At 32.4% G+C, this 17,796-nt stretch overlaps 1 long non-coding RNA gene across 3 annotated transcripts; it reads left to right on the forward strand.

The window, feature by feature from the left end:
• The first annotated feature begins 12,507 nt into the window (after positions 1-12,507).
• LOC141626956 (uncharacterized) lies at positions 12,508-16,476 on the forward strand. 3 transcript variants are annotated; one of them, XR_012536518.1, is made up of 3 exons: positions 12,508-12,685; positions 14,358-14,690; positions 15,039-16,476. It is a non-coding gene; the product is annotated as an uncharacterized LOC141626956 (long non-coding RNA). The 3 variants fall into 3 exon arrangements; XR_012536516.1 differs by lacking the exon at positions 12,508-12,685 and adding an exon at positions 12,720-13,219; XR_012536517.1 differs by lacking the exon at positions 12,508-12,685 and adding an exon at positions 12,725-13,219 and having other exon boundaries at positions 14,454-14,690.
• Positions 16,477-17,796: the final 1,320 nt, after the last annotated feature.

Consider the following 17,796-nt stretch of genomic DNA (forward strand, 5'->3'; position numbering starts at 1 on the left):
TTAGAAAACTTTTTATTTAATGCTAATAAATAATTTGAATTTTTAGACAATAAAACCGTCTTATCGGGCAAAACCGCTTCACAAAAACTATCATATCCCATAATATTCACTACTATCGTACGCCATGTTATTCACTACTACGTACTCCGTAAGTCCGTATTACCTACCTATAAATTCTGATTTTGACATATAAACGGATAAACCCACCAAAACTTAAAAGCTAAACAAATTATACATAACTAAAAATATGTTTTAAGTAATTAACCCTACCCAGCCACCTCCTCAATCATTTTACCCCTCATCCCATTTCATGTGGCTCTCTAACCCTATCTTAAAGTTCCGCCGCACTCCTCATCAGTCACCTCTTATATTTTTAAGCTCCTTTAAACCAATCTTTGTTCATCATCATCTTTCTCCTTTTTGTGATCCTACCCATTCTCAAGTATCACCCTCACACTTTTCACGTCTTATTCCTATCTATATCGGGTCTCCACTCTAACAGAAAAAACAAAGATAAATTTTCCTCTAATTTTCCGCCTCATCGACAATTTACATCAATATACATATTCTTTAATCTTTAATGCCTTTTAGATTCGAATTTAATAAATTTAATGTCAATATTGGAGTTAATTGAAGAGTATAAGTAGAAGAAATTCATTTAAGTATGATCCAAAAATTATACTATCTGGGTTCTTTTATTCGCTTGGTCCATTTCAAAGTACATATTTTTTTTCGATTTTTAAAATTTTGTCAATATGTTTTTTCCAAGATTTTTTCAGATTTAAAATGCTCCTTATTTGACTATTTCTTATTTGTTATATTTTAGTATACTAGATTTAGTGCCCGTGCGTTGCACGGTTACTAAAAATTGTTTTATTTTTAAAGTGAATTTGTGAAAAATGTAATTATATTGTCGTAAGTAACTAATGACTTCAAAATTATATATAATGTACTTTGTAAGATCAATATTGTACTTTCTCCAATTTCTTATTATCTTCCTCCTTTTTTTGGCACAAAAGATAAGAGAGGGAAAAAAGAAAAAATAAAGTATTGTAATAGAAAATGAATGAAACTTACCAAAAAAGAAAAGACGAAAGATAATCAAACTTGTTTGAAAAGAGAAAGAGGGAAGATAATAACAAATTGGAGGGATGTTATATGAGTATTATTAGGAGTTGTACTAAAATTTTATCCTCGTGTACTCATATATTCGTAGAAGTATTTAAACTTGCGGAAATTATAGTGCTCTGTACGCAAATGAGATTGTGCATTTCGTGTTCCCACACTATATTGACCCGATTAAAATAGAAAGTGAAAAATAATGAAAAGATATATACTCCTTGAGATTGAGATTAGATATATTACTTTATATATTATTAAAAAGAGATAAATCACCTAACTAATACCCAAAGCTCGCATTGTTGTACACATTGTACCCATTATACTTTTCCATAAATTTCTAAGAGAGACAGTTTTTCATTAATTTTTGTGAAAACCCCCTCTCACTATAGATAGTTATTATTTTTATTTTTAATTTAAATTTTTATCTTTTAATTTTTAGTTTATTTATTGGTTGTCTCTTATTGTTATTTTTATTTATTTAATTTTTATCTTTTATCTTTTTAGTTAGTTTTTAGTTTATTTATTGGTTGTCTCTTATTAATGTAGTCAGAGACGGTTTATCAGGAGATTTACTGTTTTGGGTAGCAGCAATTATCGTATTTGTATTGTATTATTATTTTTGTTTCTTTCCGTTGTTCATAATTTCCTATCCTTCTACTGGACATTAATTTATTTATGATTCAGTATGATTAAATATCAAATAACATTCGTATTTATGATTCAGTAATACGTTGATTGACAAACACAAGAGAAGATGACATAATCTTCCACTCTCGTCATATAATTCTCAACAATTCGCCTCAATAAATCAGCCGGAAGCCGAGACCAATCAACCATTACCATTGTTATTTTACGTTCCTTCTCTTGATTGCTAAAAGAATAACCAAACGTTTAATTCACTACTAAGGAAATTAACAACTTTGCATGTTGCTAATATAATACTTCGGTTTATGAGATTTTTACCAAAAATCAGAGATATACTTTATACAAACATTACCTAATACAGCATCATACCATATTTTAAATAGGGTATACATATTAAAGCATCATACATATATTTTTGGTAGTTAAAGAATATAGTACTACGTTTTATTAGTAAAGAGAAACTAAGTGCAAGCATTGACCTCTTATCATTAGGGTTCATCGTCTCCATTATCATTGTTCTCGCTTCTCGTACCGTATAACTCTTCATATTGTTATTATTAGTAGTAGTAATATTCTTATTACTATTATTATTGTTATTTACATCTTCCTTGCCTATGAAATTCCATTTAATTATCTCTTTTGTTTCTCCCTTTGCCATATTTTTATTTTAAGAGATAAAGTTTCCATGAAACAAAGTTATCTTTTAAGATTAATATTTACGAATTTTGTTATTTTTTTAGATCAATATTATTATTATTATTATTATAATTAGAGTGTTTCAAAAAACTTGGAGTCTCTAGAATTGCCTGAAAAAAGTCTCTCTTATATATATATATATATATATATATATATATATATATATATATATATATATATATATATATATATATATATATATATATATATATAGAGAGAGAGAGAGAGAGAGAGAGAGAGGTGGGATCCGGTGAGAACGAACATTCGGTGAGAACGGTGAGAACGTATATGTAAGTTGTAACCCACGCGCTTAAGTGGCACAAACTCACTGACATAGTGACGCACCAATTAACATTATCACCTCCATTAACATTTTCACTGCCATTTTCACGACACACGATTTGAAAACTCCCCATCACCAACTCCGTCATCGTCGTCCACCGCCGCTACCCAAAGGGTCGCACTGCGCGCCACCGACAGCGTCATTTCGACCACCACTTAAAGCGTGTCTGACTGTCTTCTCGTCCCTTCTTTTTCCTTTCTTTTTAATTTGTGGATCGCCTTGCGTGGTGCCGGAGCTCCGGCGTTCAATTCTCTTCTCGGGTGCCATCTCCGACGTATTCTCTGACCATTCAACCTTTCAATTTTCTCATCGGAACCGGCGTCCCAGATCTAGTCGGCAATTATTGGTGTTTCACAAATTATTGGTGTTACCAACATCAGTCGCCGGAAGCAGCCACCCCAGCCGACATCCCAGATCTAGCCGGAAGTTTCAGAGGAGATTAGTTGGTGTCAGATTCTTGTTTCTTCAGACAAGAAAAAGTATGAGCAGCCATATTTTTTTATAACATAATTTGTCGGCTTTCATCAATGGGTTCCTCATCGTCATCTCTGTTTTCTCCAACCAACCATTACCATTGTCGGAGCTAAACAAAATAAGTGTATCTGGTTTATTTATTGATGTATCTCAAACAAATTATGATGTACCTAATGACAAATTTTGTGTATCTATCTTAGATACATTAAAATAGTGGCTAGATACATTGAAATAGTGGCTAGATACGCAACAAATTAGATCGGAAAGTAGTAGCTCTTATGGGGAGGAAGAGTCGCTTGTGACCATCGCCGATGGTGTGTCGTCATTGTTGAAACTCGCCGGCAGTGGCAGCCAGTAGGAGTGAGGGTATGGAGATGATAAACAGGAAAGTTGGGGTAAGATAAATAGCCTGGTTGATCGGCCGTAGTTGAGCCGACATCGATAACTGTCACAAGATCTATGTCGCCCACCAACAGGAGTACTGATCGTGCAGTGGTAATAGTCGCGTTCGATTTTGATGGTAATTGTCGGCGTAATATGCAAAAAAGGAAAGAATAATGATGCAGGTCGATTAAATTGGTGGTCGACGTCGACGACGAGGTTGGTGATCAGCGGTGGTGTCGTAGCTGTCATCGACATCTGATTGAAATGTTGATGAGAATGTAGTGGGTGATCAATTCAAGGAGAAACGAAGGGATGGGAGTAAAATGCTGAATGAACTTACTTGGCCACGTATTTTTCTTCAAATACAGACCCTTGATTGTTTTAATCCAATGACTAAAGATCGTTCTCACCGTTCTCACCGAGTGATCATTCTCACCGGATCCTAAATCTATCTATCTATATATATATATATATATATATATATATATATATATATATATATATATATATATATATATATATATATATATATATATATATATATATATATATATTATGATTGATTGATTCATAAAGGTGTTTTTTAAAGGATTATTCGTAAATATTTTTTTTTTTTTACTTGGCCATGTATTTTTCTTTTAATTTGTTTTTTTTTTTTATGTAACAGGTGACTTGTTGAAATTAAAGTCAAGAAGATTATTTAAAGTGGGTTAGAGAGTGATAATTGGTTTACAATTATTATCACTAATTTTGAGTAATTAAGAATTGACAATTGAATAATCAAAACAGGAGTAAGAATCAATATCTATCTATATTAATAAAGGAAGCTTTTTTCGAGCGATTACAGAGAGTCCAATTATTGCGAACTACCTAAAGCAACTAACTACCTAAAACAATTAAAATTAAGACTAGAAGATAGAGTTTTTAGCTAAGGCTCCGTTTGGCACAACACTTCAGGTAGCTTATTTGACCAAAGTAACTTATTTGACCAAAATTTCAGCTACCTGATTTTTTTTGCAAGTGTTTGGCAATTAGCTTATTTGGTCAAATAAGGTACCTGAAATGAAATGTTACCTCAGGTAGCATTTGAGAAATCAGGTACCTGAAATGACTTATTTTACATTTTGTACCCCTTTATTCTATAATATTAAATAATTTTCATATCCTTTTACGTCATTTTACCAAAATCAGCTAACTTTTTAACTAGTTTGTCAAACACATTTTTATATAATCAGTTACCTTATCATCTCTTACTTTTCAGCTACCTTATCAGTTACCTTTTCAGGTTTCAGTTAGCTTTTCAGTTTTTAGCTACCTTTTCAGGTTTCAGCTACCTTTTCAGGTTGTTTTGCCAAACAGAGCCTAAGACTAGAAGATAGAGTTTTTAGCTAATGGTAACAATAAAACTACCTAAAACATACGGAGTAGAATGATATTAAAAGAATAGCTTCAAAAAACTCTTTTGTGAATCAACTACATATCTTATAAACAATCTAATTTCACGTAGATGCCTACTATATATAGATAGATTTATACCATAATTATTCAAATCTAGGTTCCTTAATCAACGATTTCTATTGTTTTCATGTAATTGTGCTTCTTTCATGCTCTTATTCATTATATTGTATATACGGAGTACATGCTACTAACTAATTTTTTTGTTAGGAGTTTTTTGTAGGAGATCTATGAATTCGATTGCGCAATATTACGATGTTGTTGCCGGAAAATTTAGTAACTTGCGTTTATTTATTTTTATTTTTAATATTTATTTACATTTGATTGTTATATATTTTCAGGTTGTTTATGTTCATTAGCCTTCTAAAAACCACCGCATACGTGACAATTCTGACAAAAATATACGGTAGGTATCTTGGAAGTTTTAATTTTTTTTCCTCATAATATTGATATTGATCCGTTTATATTTCTTTTTACCGCAATTAATTATACATTAAACCTATTTCAGTCTTGCTTGTGGAATGCAAGTTCTTTCTTCTATTATCAATACAAGATTGGTAAGAGTTTGATTGGCATCAAATAATTTATGCGATGTATGAAAAAAGTGTCCTATCTCCCCTAAACTCAAAATAATGTTTCAGCAACTACCTACTGTAATTGCTTAAATTTTATTTACTTCGTACAATGTTGAATGAATGAATTTTATATTGGACAGTTTTAGATTGTCCATGCATCCAACATATGTATAGTATAATGCTTACTTAGTCAAACTAAGTAATTTGTGACACGAATTTAGCCAAGCTTACAGAATTCGAATTTTGATACTTTAGATATTTTAGAAAGTAAAATGTAATTTAGGATATATTAAAAAAAAATTAAAAAAAATTTGGGAGTACGATTTAAAATGCGGAAAAATACGATGGTATATATATCATAGAAATCTCTTCTTTTTTTTACTCATAACGCATAGGTATATTATCACCCTAGGGGTCATCTTTCCCTCCCTGATTTTAACCTTTTTTTTAATGTTTACATAAATTGTTTTTAGTTATTTGTTGTTATTGTTATTGCATGTATATCTATTTTAAAATAGTGATTTACAAATCAACTCTAATAAACATGTTTGCAAAGCTGCAAAGCCTTACCTCTTGAATATGTCTCATCACTATTGAAGTCATAAATCGCTACTCATCATAAAAGGATGACTGGCCAACTATGTAACACTCAACTCTATAGTGTTTCGTTGCGATTCATATTCAAGTTAACTATATACACCGAATGTATCAAAGTTTTTGAGTCGCACATTAAAACTTGACGTTTATAACGAATGTATACAAATATCAATAATCAGTTTAGTATTTATTAGTTATCAATGTTATTGACGGTAACTAAGTTGGTTAAATGCTAGGATTATGGAATATGCCTAATGTTTTCCTAGGTATAATAAATTTGTGATTTAGTTAATGGAGGACAAAATTACGCGAGTGATGGACTGATGCCTGATGGTAAAGAATTTATGTAGTACTCCAATGACATATTTTCATACAAAAATCTACTAATTCACATATTACATCTAGGCCTTTTTAGGAGAAAATGATGATATTTGACTTTTTTCTTAGTACTCCTTTTAAAATTCCGTTTTTTTAAAATTACTCTTTTATAAAAAAAAAGAAATTCCTAAAATTAATTCCTTAAGATACACTTTTATCAAAAATTGCTTCAAAACTCTAACTTAAGTGAATTTTTCCGTCTGTTTTTTGAACTCTAACTAAAGATATAGTCATATGTGAAGTCATTATAAAACACGAGATAGTCTCTTAATTTTTTACGCAAGTTGATTCAATTAATGAAAATATTGTCCTATTTTTAAACTTTGTATGTTTTAAAAACATATAACCTTCTACTTGTGCTGCATGAACTCAATTAATGGAGGATTTTAGAATTGTTGACATTATACAAACTCGATTAGCATAGGATTTCATCATTTCGACATACAAGTACCAAATCTCGGGCGAAAGGAAGTATATATAGAGAATGATTATGGTACTTTAAATCACCAAGTACCATGTCGCATCAGGGCTAGCGCCCGTACATTGTACGGGGATTAACTCTAATCTATCTATATTAATAAAGGAAGCTTTTTTCGAGCGATTACATAGACTCCAACTTTTACGAACTACCTTAATAATTAAATAAGCAACAGATAACTATTTGATGATTAAATAAGCAACTGATAAATATTTGGAATCGGAAAGAGAACAATGTTCCATGTAAACTATGAAACTTAATATTAATAAAAATTAAAAATATTTATAGAAGTCAACTAAATCTCGAATAACTCCGTCGTGGAATATAGGAAAGTGTATATATACACATTGCACGTAGATTTAAATTCCCCAAATTCTTCCTTTTAGAGAGCCCCCTTCCCCTCCTCTTTTACTTGTGATCTTTTTTTTTTCCTGATAATGATTTGTAACTTTTAATGTATGTTATAATAATAATCTTAGTTCCAGCTTATGATTGAAATTTGTTTTTGTTTGGTGCAGTGCAATAGCGTCAATACTCTACAAGATGTCAAGATTCTGTATACACGATGTACCCGCATTTTTCGTATTTATAGATTGATTTATTTACGGTATCTCACGCTTCTATTATCGTCTCTTTTAATAATTTATACATAGTGAACCAGTAAATTAGTAAACACGTGACTTTGATCGATATGGCATATCTTTAGTTTAAATCTACTCCCGTATTTATTTTCTAATTGGCGATAATTAATTGGTAATCATAGTTTTTTTTATCATAATATTAGTTTGACAATTAGTTTTAAATTTTTGTAATTTTGAATGAAGGTGTGAATACTTTAAAGAAGAGAGGACAAAGGCACGTTGGAGATCAAGGATTTTGAAGCATGCTAAACATGAAGTTATTTGAAGGTTTCTTCCTCTAGAGAACTACTATACCACACAATTAGCAGGTGTACCAAGGTAGTTTCCTATTTAAGACGAGGATATCCGTTTCAGGTTATGCATGTTTTGTTGCACATATTTTTTTTTTTGGTTCTAACGAATCGCGTACTTGGTCGCATTACAATAGAGGGGAGGGGAGGAAAATTCGAACTTGGGACCTATTGTCCACAATACATATAACTTAACCACTAGATATTAAAGTCCATCTCGATATCATATTCCAGATTGTGAGAAATAATTTACCAAACTTTAGGGAGTTTTGAATTAATTTTAAGGGTTGTTGAGATTATAGATGTTTTAATTTGTGTGTAACTTTTTAACCTCGAGAAATTTTAATTCATAGCAGATAATTAGAAGTTTGGCGCAATACATTGTTTTTCAATTTTTTCCTCAATTATCTATGTAGTTACCTAATACATATTATAAAAAAAAGTTAACTGATCCCATATTTTCGACAATAAGTTGGTGTATGTTGTGCTTGAGTGAGGTCAGGTTCATGCGCTATTTACCTCTAAATTATTGACATCATATCGAATAACAAACAATAAGCACCATGTATATGAAGTTCATACTCTATTAACCTAAGAGTATAACAACTAACAGTTAAGCACCATGTATACGAAGTTTGATATGATGTCAAATTGTATACAAAGTTCATGCTATTAACCTCTAAATTAGCTAAATTATTAATCTTTACGTACAATAGCTTGAATGCTTTGGGAGACTATATATATCTACAATATTCTGAATAATTTTTCCACGCATGACACTACGTAATGAGTTCTGCATATGGCAAAGATATTAATTATAAAAGCTTTTATAAATATGTCTATCATCTATTGTCTTTTCCTTATCAACTTTATAAAAAATCTATCAAGCATAATGATTTACTTGGACAATGTTATACGGTCTCATCTCATTGAAGTGGTAAATATTCTCCTGACGACGATGATCCCAACCAATTCAAGTGACCAGGTCGTGAAAAGAAAGTTAGAGAGTGTTATAGTTCAACGCCTAGAGAGCAAACAACCTCTAGAAAATTCCGCTAAGAGTTTGAATAAGCCTTCGAAACATCCTTTAAAATTAAATTTTAATCAAAGTATACTCCAGCTATCTGCGATTATATGCCGTATTGTACTACTAATTTTTTGATGAAGATTATAAAAGTAAGAGTATAATATATTACCTCTTTTCCTTCGTTCCAATCATTTTTTTACTTTTAAATAAAATATATTTTATAAAGAATAAAAAGGTAAATAAATGAGTGGGATAAAGAGAGTAATAAGTTTAGCCGTCAAACTCTGATCTACTTATGGCTACGTAGTGTATATGACTTCTGTTTTGAAACAAGGGTATTAAGAATTTGATTGGTTATATTACAAAGCAATATAGAGTATAACTTCGTATACAATTTGACATCATATCGAAAAACAAACAATTAAGCGCCATGCAAGTTTTAAGAGATTTTCATGACAAGTGGGTTAAATTGAGTGTAGAGAATTAAGTTACCTATCAAAGGCATTCCTAAAATAAAAAGATATAAACAATTGACCGAGTCACCTAAAATGGAATAGGTAAACAATTGATTGAAGCGGAGAGAGTAATTACAATAATACTATAACCTATTGTTTTTGCGAGTGTATAATATAGTTCTCCGGGAGCGTTTTGAAATGTTTATTTATATATATTGAATATATTATATGGTTTTTGTGATGTAATTAATTCATTATTATTCGTTGAAATTATTACTTTGGTAAAAAAAGTATGAGAAAAACATTAAAACATGTAAAAATTTTAGTACTAAGAGTGAGTGTGTATTTATGTAAGAAAAAAAATATTTAAATTAATTTTTATAAGAGTTTTAACTTACACGCGTTAACATTTTTCAGTTACAACATTTTTACACTGTAGAATTTTACAAATGGCCCGTGCATCGCACGAGCATTAAATCTAATATATATATATATATATATATATATAGTATAAGGATCATATAAGTCCACCTCTAAGGTGTGAGTCCATAAGTCCCATTTAGGGCCAATGGATGAGGAAGATGGAGGGTTGAGATTGGAAGCAAAAAAAGGTGATTAATTAGCTAAATAAACACTCTCTCTCACTACCTTAACTAATCCCCCCTAATTATCACTAATTTCACTATATATAATTTATTATCACACCCATTTATCTCTCATCTCACACAATTCATTCACTTTCTCTATCAAAAACCCAATAAAATCAAAAACCCAATAAATTCAAAACCTAAAAATTCAAAAAAAATTCCCCCTCTTTTCCTCACCAACCCACCCCCTCACCCGACACCACCATACCCGACACCACCACCATCTGACGCCACCACCACCGTCGGCCGACAATAACAACCCAGCCCTCACTCGACACCACCATACCCGACACCACCACCATGTGACGCCACCACCACCACCCACGACACCCTCACCACAGCCACCATACCACCCTCTACACAGCCACGCACAACCACGCAACCACCACCACCAGCGACCCTCAACCTCACGCACACCACCGCCACATCTGACCCCTCGACCTCACGCAGCCACCCGCCTCACGCCGCACTGCCGCCCACGGGTTGTTTTGTTGTCGTTTTTTGGTGTTTGTAAATTGTAATTGTTGGTGTTGTTGTCACTGTGTTGTCGTTGTAGTTTTGTTAGCTTTTTTTTTTTTTTTTTAAATTGTTGGTGTTGTTGTCATGTGTTTGTCGTTGTTGTGTTTGTTTTATTTTTTTTTTTTTATTTATTTTTTTTTCTGATTTTTTGTGTGGTTGTAGTTTTTTTTTGTTCTTATTTGTTCTTATTTGTTCTTATTTTACTCTTTTTTGTTGTTATTTGTTCTTCTCATTTTATTGTGTTTTGTTCTTATCATTTTCACTATTTTTTTTGTTTTTTCAGAATTTTGTTTTGCTCTTCTTAATTTTTGTTCTCATTTCATTGTCTTGTTATTTTTTTTTAGACCTAGATCTATTAAAAGTACAATTATCTTTATTAAAGTTACATTTTTTTTCTATTAAAATTACACTTTTTTCTGTTAAAATTATACTTTTTTCTGCTAGAATAACACTTGTTTCGGCTAAAATTACACTTTTTGTTGTTAGAATTACACTTTTTTCTGTTAGAATTACACTTTTTTCGGATGAAATTACACTTTTTGTTGTTAGAATTACACTTTTTTCTGTTAGAATTGCATTTTTTTCTGTTAAAATTACACTTTTCTTCTTTAAAATTACACTTTTTTCTGTTAAAATTACACTTTTTTCTATTAGAATTACACTTTTTTCTGTTAGAATTACACTTTTTGTTAAATTACACCTTTTTCTCGTTAGAATTACACTTTTTTTTGTTAGAATTACACTTTTTTTTGTTAGAATTACACTTTTTGTTAGAATTACACTTTTTGTTGTTAGAATTACACTTTTTTCTGTTAGAATTACACTTTTTTCTGTTAAAATTACACTTTTTCTATTGGACTAATGTTACACTCTCAATGGACTTGGTCATATTCTCATATTCTCATTGGACTAATGTTACACTCTCAATGGACTAAAATTACATTCTCAGTGGACTGAAATTATACTTTTCTGGACTAAAATTACACTTTTCTGGACTAAAATTACACTCTCATTGGATTGAAATTACATTTGCCTGGACTAAAAAAATACTTTCCTGGACTAAAATAACACTCTCATTGGACTGAAATTACACTTTCCTTGACTAAAATAACACTTTTTGTCGTTAAAATAACACTCGAAAAATGCTAAAATTACAAGAAGTTGTGATAAAATTACAAAAAATTAAAACACTCCTTAAAATTACACTTTTTGCTGTTAGAATTACACTCGTAAAATCCTAAAATGTCGAAAACTTGTCTCGAAAAAAAAAATGAAAAAAAACGAAACAGGAAAAATGTTAACAAATTTTTCATAAACTTCAAAATTTTTTCCGTTGAATTTGAAAATAAAATCCGTCAAACCGTAATTTTTTTCGTTGAAATTACACTTTTTTCCGTTGGAATTACACTTTTAAAACAGTGAAAGTGTAGTAACATTTGTATAAAAGTTTCAGTCCAAAAAAAAAAAATTATGCTCAAAAAATTTTTTTGTTGTATAATTAATCCATTAGTGAATGTATAATTAAAGCTAGAGAGATAAAGTGGATTAATTAGTGTATAGGAAACTCATTAGTGTTAAGTATACTTTTTTGCTTTCAATCTCAACCATCCTTAGTGGAAGATCTAAGGGATGTAGAGAGGACTTATGGACTCAAACATTTTGGTGGACTCATAAGAACTTTACACTATATATATATATATATATATATATATAGGGTCGGGGTCAGGTGCGAACTAAAGTACGGTGCGAACCGTACGAACTGACCTATTAAAGTCATTCTCAAACACTCTTTTTTATTTCTCTGCCAAACTAAAACAATTCAACACCAAACCACCACAAACACTCTACTTTCATCGCCTCTCACACTTCCACCGTCGGCCGCTACTTCCACCGTTGGCCGCCATGTCCACCGCCGCTTCTACCACCCAAGAACAGATTTCAGTCTATTATAGAAGAAAGGTGAGCTTCAATTCTTATTTTAATCTCTGAAAATTGATATTTAGGTATGAATTCTAATTAAAAATTAGGTTTATAAAAATTGACCATTATGAATTTTATTTTTTTAATCGTTTTTGGGTTATAATTTGGCCTGATCGTGGCCTTGGAGATGTATGTTGTGGTGTATTGTGGTGACGGGTGATGTCCCCGTCGCGGTCTGAGGTGGTCGTTTATGTCACCAGTGATGTCGCTGATGCAAGTTCAAGTGGTTGTCAATGTTTTTATCATGTCGCTTAAAAATATTTTCAGAGCAGGTTCTTCGAAAAGCAACCATGGGTGTGTAATTAGGGTTGTAAATTTGTGTTGTTTTACTGGTAGGATAGGGGGAGATAACATGTGTTGTCTGCTGTATCCCTGGGTACCATGTTGAAGCTTCGGTTTGTCTACGCACCGAGACCAAGTTTTCTCTTCAAATGTGTCTCGTGATGTAAATTCATGTTCCATTTCAAAGTTCCCTGAGTTTTGGGCTGCATGCCATTTCAGATCGTCTGTTATGTAAGTAATAACTATTGACAGTGCAGTTGTGCTGTAGGAATGTTCAAGAATGGCATTCATTTATTAAAATTTTATTGATTCATTCAATTTAACTACGATTGAGTTGTATATGCCTGGTTACAATTTAAGAGTGACAACCCATTCTAGGTTTTACATTTACGAACAACACCTTGTTGCTAACCTTTCAGTTGGAGTAGCGGTTCATCAGGTGGTCAGTCTTCGGGGTCGGGGCTTGTTGTGGGGTTAGTCCAGGGAAGTAGGTGTGGCGGTGGTAGTGTTGGTGGTTGTGATGGCCAATTTGGTGGTCGTAGTTTATCTTTTGATCGTGGATACACGAAATACCAGTCCGGATACACGTGGTATTACTACTGGATACACAAATCGATTTGTGTATATAGTAGTAATACCATGTGTATCTTTTAAGCAATAGATAATCAAAAGTTTAGTCTTAGTAAGCTATCAGTGTAATCATGCATGCAAATGACATAACAAATTATGCACGCACAAGGAATCCTTGTTTATCCGGAAAAACAGCAACACACCTTGTCTACACCTTGTCTGGTACTTCAAAGGTGACATTATTCTCTTTCAGTATGAGATTTGTATAATTGAAAAGGAGAAGGCTAAGAATAAAATCCAAACCACAGACCGTTGAAGGAACCACGTTTTACCCGGGATATAAGAATACGACATCGTTTGGACGGTTGGTGTTTAAGGTACAGAATTTGGTTATACTTGGAAGTGATGGGAATACGGATTATGAGAATCAGAAGAGTGAAGTAGTGTATGAGATGCAGGTGAAGGCGTGAAGCTACACTTAAGGGTTAGATTTAAAGTGGGTTTGTTTAAGACTGTTACTTGGAAGCCTAAGGTTAAGTGTGATTTGAAGGTGCCTTTGAATAATACTAAATCTACCCATAAATTTGAGGATACCAAGTGTGACTATTATTATTGATTTTTTTAAAGTATGTGGGTTGATTTTGTCTTTTGATGGATTATTAATTGTTTTTTTTTTAATTATTGGATAGAGATGATTAGAGGAGTATTCAGTATTATATTGTGGAATAAATAATGAAAGCCAGGATTGACTAAACGGTTTAATTTTATTATGTTGTATAATTTTTTTTAATTGTTTTAGGGTTATAATTTGGTCTAGTTTTACACCAAATTATTCTAGCAAGGCAATCAACAGTACCGGCTAATGAGTGTCTAACTTCAGACTCAAATTTGTCAGCATTCTGATATAAAGAGAGTCAATTAGGACGATTCCTGGCAGACTGCATTTGAGTGGTTAAAGTGTCAGTAAGACCCTCCAAGTTACGTTGCACGGATGCAAGATCCCTTTCCAGACTCGTTTTTTGATGAAGCTCTCATCACGGAAAATTCCTCTTGTAATGGTTGCGCGACGTCCTGGTGATGCTGAGGTTGTATATGCCTCAATCGAGAAAGCACAGCGAGAATTGAAATGGAAGTAAGTGCTACTCTGAACTGCTCCATCTCTATTGATTTTGGTCAACATTATGTTCTCTCACTTTATAGTTGTGTTAATTTCAGCTAGTTTTAACATGGGTTTGAAACTCATCATCGTTGATATTCCTCTAGTGACTCCCTGCAGAGTCTAGACTAAATGTAGATATCTTATTTTAGCTTTGACTTAGCGTAACATTGAACTGTAGACTCTGAGCATGTTGACTATATACTAAGCTCCTTAATTAGAAGTGTCCATTTGGACCCTGCCTGCATTTTTCTTAAAACCTTGAAATGGGATGCTATTCGAAGCATATAGTGATATTCATGACTCAACAATATATTTTTACAGGGTCAAGTATGGAGTAGACGATATGTGCCGTGATCAATGAAATTGGACAATTCTTGGCATACTGCATTTGAGTGGTTCTGTCAGGGCTGATGGAAGGGACGGGGCTGGTTGTGGGGTTAGTTAAGGGAAGTAGGTGTGGTGGTGGTATTGTTGGTGGTTGTGATGGCCAGTTTGTTGGTCGTAGTTGATCGTGGATACACGAAATACCAGCCCGAATACACATGGTGTTACTACTGGATACACAAATCGATTTGTGTATCTAGTAGTAATATCATGTGTATCCGGTAGTAATACCATGTGTATCTATTGTATCTGGTACTTTTTAAGACGACTTCCATGGTTTATTTTCCAACTTCCTATATGTTTATTCGTTTATCCATCGTTGTGAATTCTAGATAAATATAAGGTTTTGGATTTGATCAATGGGTGCAAAGGTTAACCATTAATTTTGCAATTAGTATTCTATATATACATAAGTTCTTCGTCGCAATGGTGAACTTTTTACCCATGGTAACTAGGCCCATATACTGGATATATGGAAATTTAATGAGAAAGATTATTTCCACTGATGTATCAACGGAAGAGCTGAATTTGAATACTTATTTTGGGTAACATGTCTGTGCTTGCTATTAAGAGTTGACTGATTTCTGAGGATGGTAGATGTATGTCGAGCCACGACATTAACCAAGGCGCTTCTTGAGATTCAGCCCAAGCTTAAATTCTTTTTGATTTCATGTGTGTTTAATTTTTATATGTTTTCTTAGTTACTTAGTCGAGTCGGGTTACGTTCCTCCCTGAGTTTCAGAACCTTTGTAGGGGGTGTTAATAGTGTCGGTTGCACAAAAAAACTAGAAAAACTAAAAATTGCTGCTACTTTTCTGGGTATTTTGCCACCACCATATTTCACGGATCTTGGTTGAGTTGTTGTATTTTGCAGGAATTGCGGTTGTTGGGTTGCTGATGCAATAAAAATGAACATGCTGCCTAGATGCAAGTTCTAGTCGGAGGTGAGACAAAATTATTTGCAGCTGAAAAAATCACTATCAACACTTCAAGTCTCAACCTGAGCTACTCGAGGCTGATCCTACCTGAGCAATGTTGGTAGCTGCAACAAGATGATTTTATTTTTACATATATCGTATCTTCTGATGTCAATTTGTCGACCTCATTTTAGCAGCAACTTAAGTATGGTAATGAGATTTTGATTTAATAATAGGTGAGATTGGTGAGTGGAAGATGGATGAGATAGGGGCTTTGAGTATGATGGACGTCCTCAGGCTTAATCCCATTTTATGGATTGCTTCTATTATTCATTCAGGCTTTGGCTTATTCTTTATATTACGAGTATATGCCTCTACTCATTACTCCAATTGTATTGTTTGCTATTGTGACTATTTTTTCATAAAAATTCGGTATGTTTTATTTTATTTGTGTAAAATGCGACTTATCATCTCAAGTGAAATGGTAAACTATATACTAGTAAAGATTAAAAGGGTACACAAAAGGAGTGTGTCTAGCTAGCTAAAGATATGTATCTAGTAATTTAAAGGAGTGTATCTCGCAAGCTGGGTAAAGGTATGTATCTACTAATTTAAGAGAGTGTCTCTATCAACTTAAATGAATGTATCTAAAGATTTAAAGAAGTGTATTTAGTTTAAATAAAAGTATGTATCTAGTAATTTAAAGAAGTGTATCTACTATTTAGCAATTTAAAAGAATGTATCAAGTAACTTAAAAGAATGTATCTAAATAGCTAAAAGTATGTATCTAAAGAACTGAAAGGAATATATCTAACTAGCTAAAATATGTATCTACTAATTCAAAGGATCGTATATAGCAAACAAAAGGAGAGTATCTAGTAATATAAATGAGTGTATCTACTAATTTACACGAGTGTATCCAAAGAAGAAAAAGAATGTATCTAGTAAACTTAAATGAGTGTATCAAAGAACTTAAAGGAGTGTATATTTTCAAATATGTATCTATTAATTTAAAAGAAAGTATAAATTTAAGAAACAAAAGGAAAAGTGTGCATACAACAAGTTGCACAACATATTATCAATGTTTAAAACTGTAGGAATCACCACACTGCACCCAAGTGGACGAGATAGTCGACTTTTTATGCCCATAAATAAGGTTCATATCAAAATCAATTGATTTCATTCAAGATAACCAAGACTTTTCCTCGAAATATTAACGTAACCAAAGCAGATCGTTCATTTCCTATGGAAAATGTGTTTATACCACTCGATACACAACATTTATGAGTTGGTCCAAGTACGACTCACCCCATAAGTACCTATTTCAATTATCATTTCGTAGTAAGAATACAAGAATCAAATATTAATTATGTCGAAAACCTTCATAAAATCATTTATATATGAATATACAACCCACCAAATCCATATCCTTTTGGTGGGTATCAATTAAAACTATGTGGAAAATGATGGTATTATCATCTCCATTGGAATAATCAATTAAATGAACTCAATCATGAAGTTTAATCAATCCTCTCAAGGTTATACATAACCATTGTCTCAAGGGCTACTCAAAACGAACTCTCGGGAAGGCACTCAAGGTTCTTCAGGGTGCGATCAACTTTCTCCAGTTCTAATTCTCGAGCCCTGTCCATACCTCCTATGTTCTTTACTAAACTGATGGCTTCATCTAGGGAACCGTTAGATTAACAATTACTCCGTATTTGTCACTGCAATAAGAGTTCTTCCTGCAAAACTTGGTATCCAACATCTTCAGAGTT

The sequence above is a fragment of the Silene latifolia genome, chromosome Y (assembly GCF_048544455.1).
Source record: "Silene latifolia isolate original U9 population chromosome Y, ASM4854445v1, whole genome shotgun sequence".
Taxonomy (NCBI): domain Eukaryota; kingdom Viridiplantae; phylum Streptophyta; class Magnoliopsida; order Caryophyllales; family Caryophyllaceae; genus Silene; species Silene latifolia.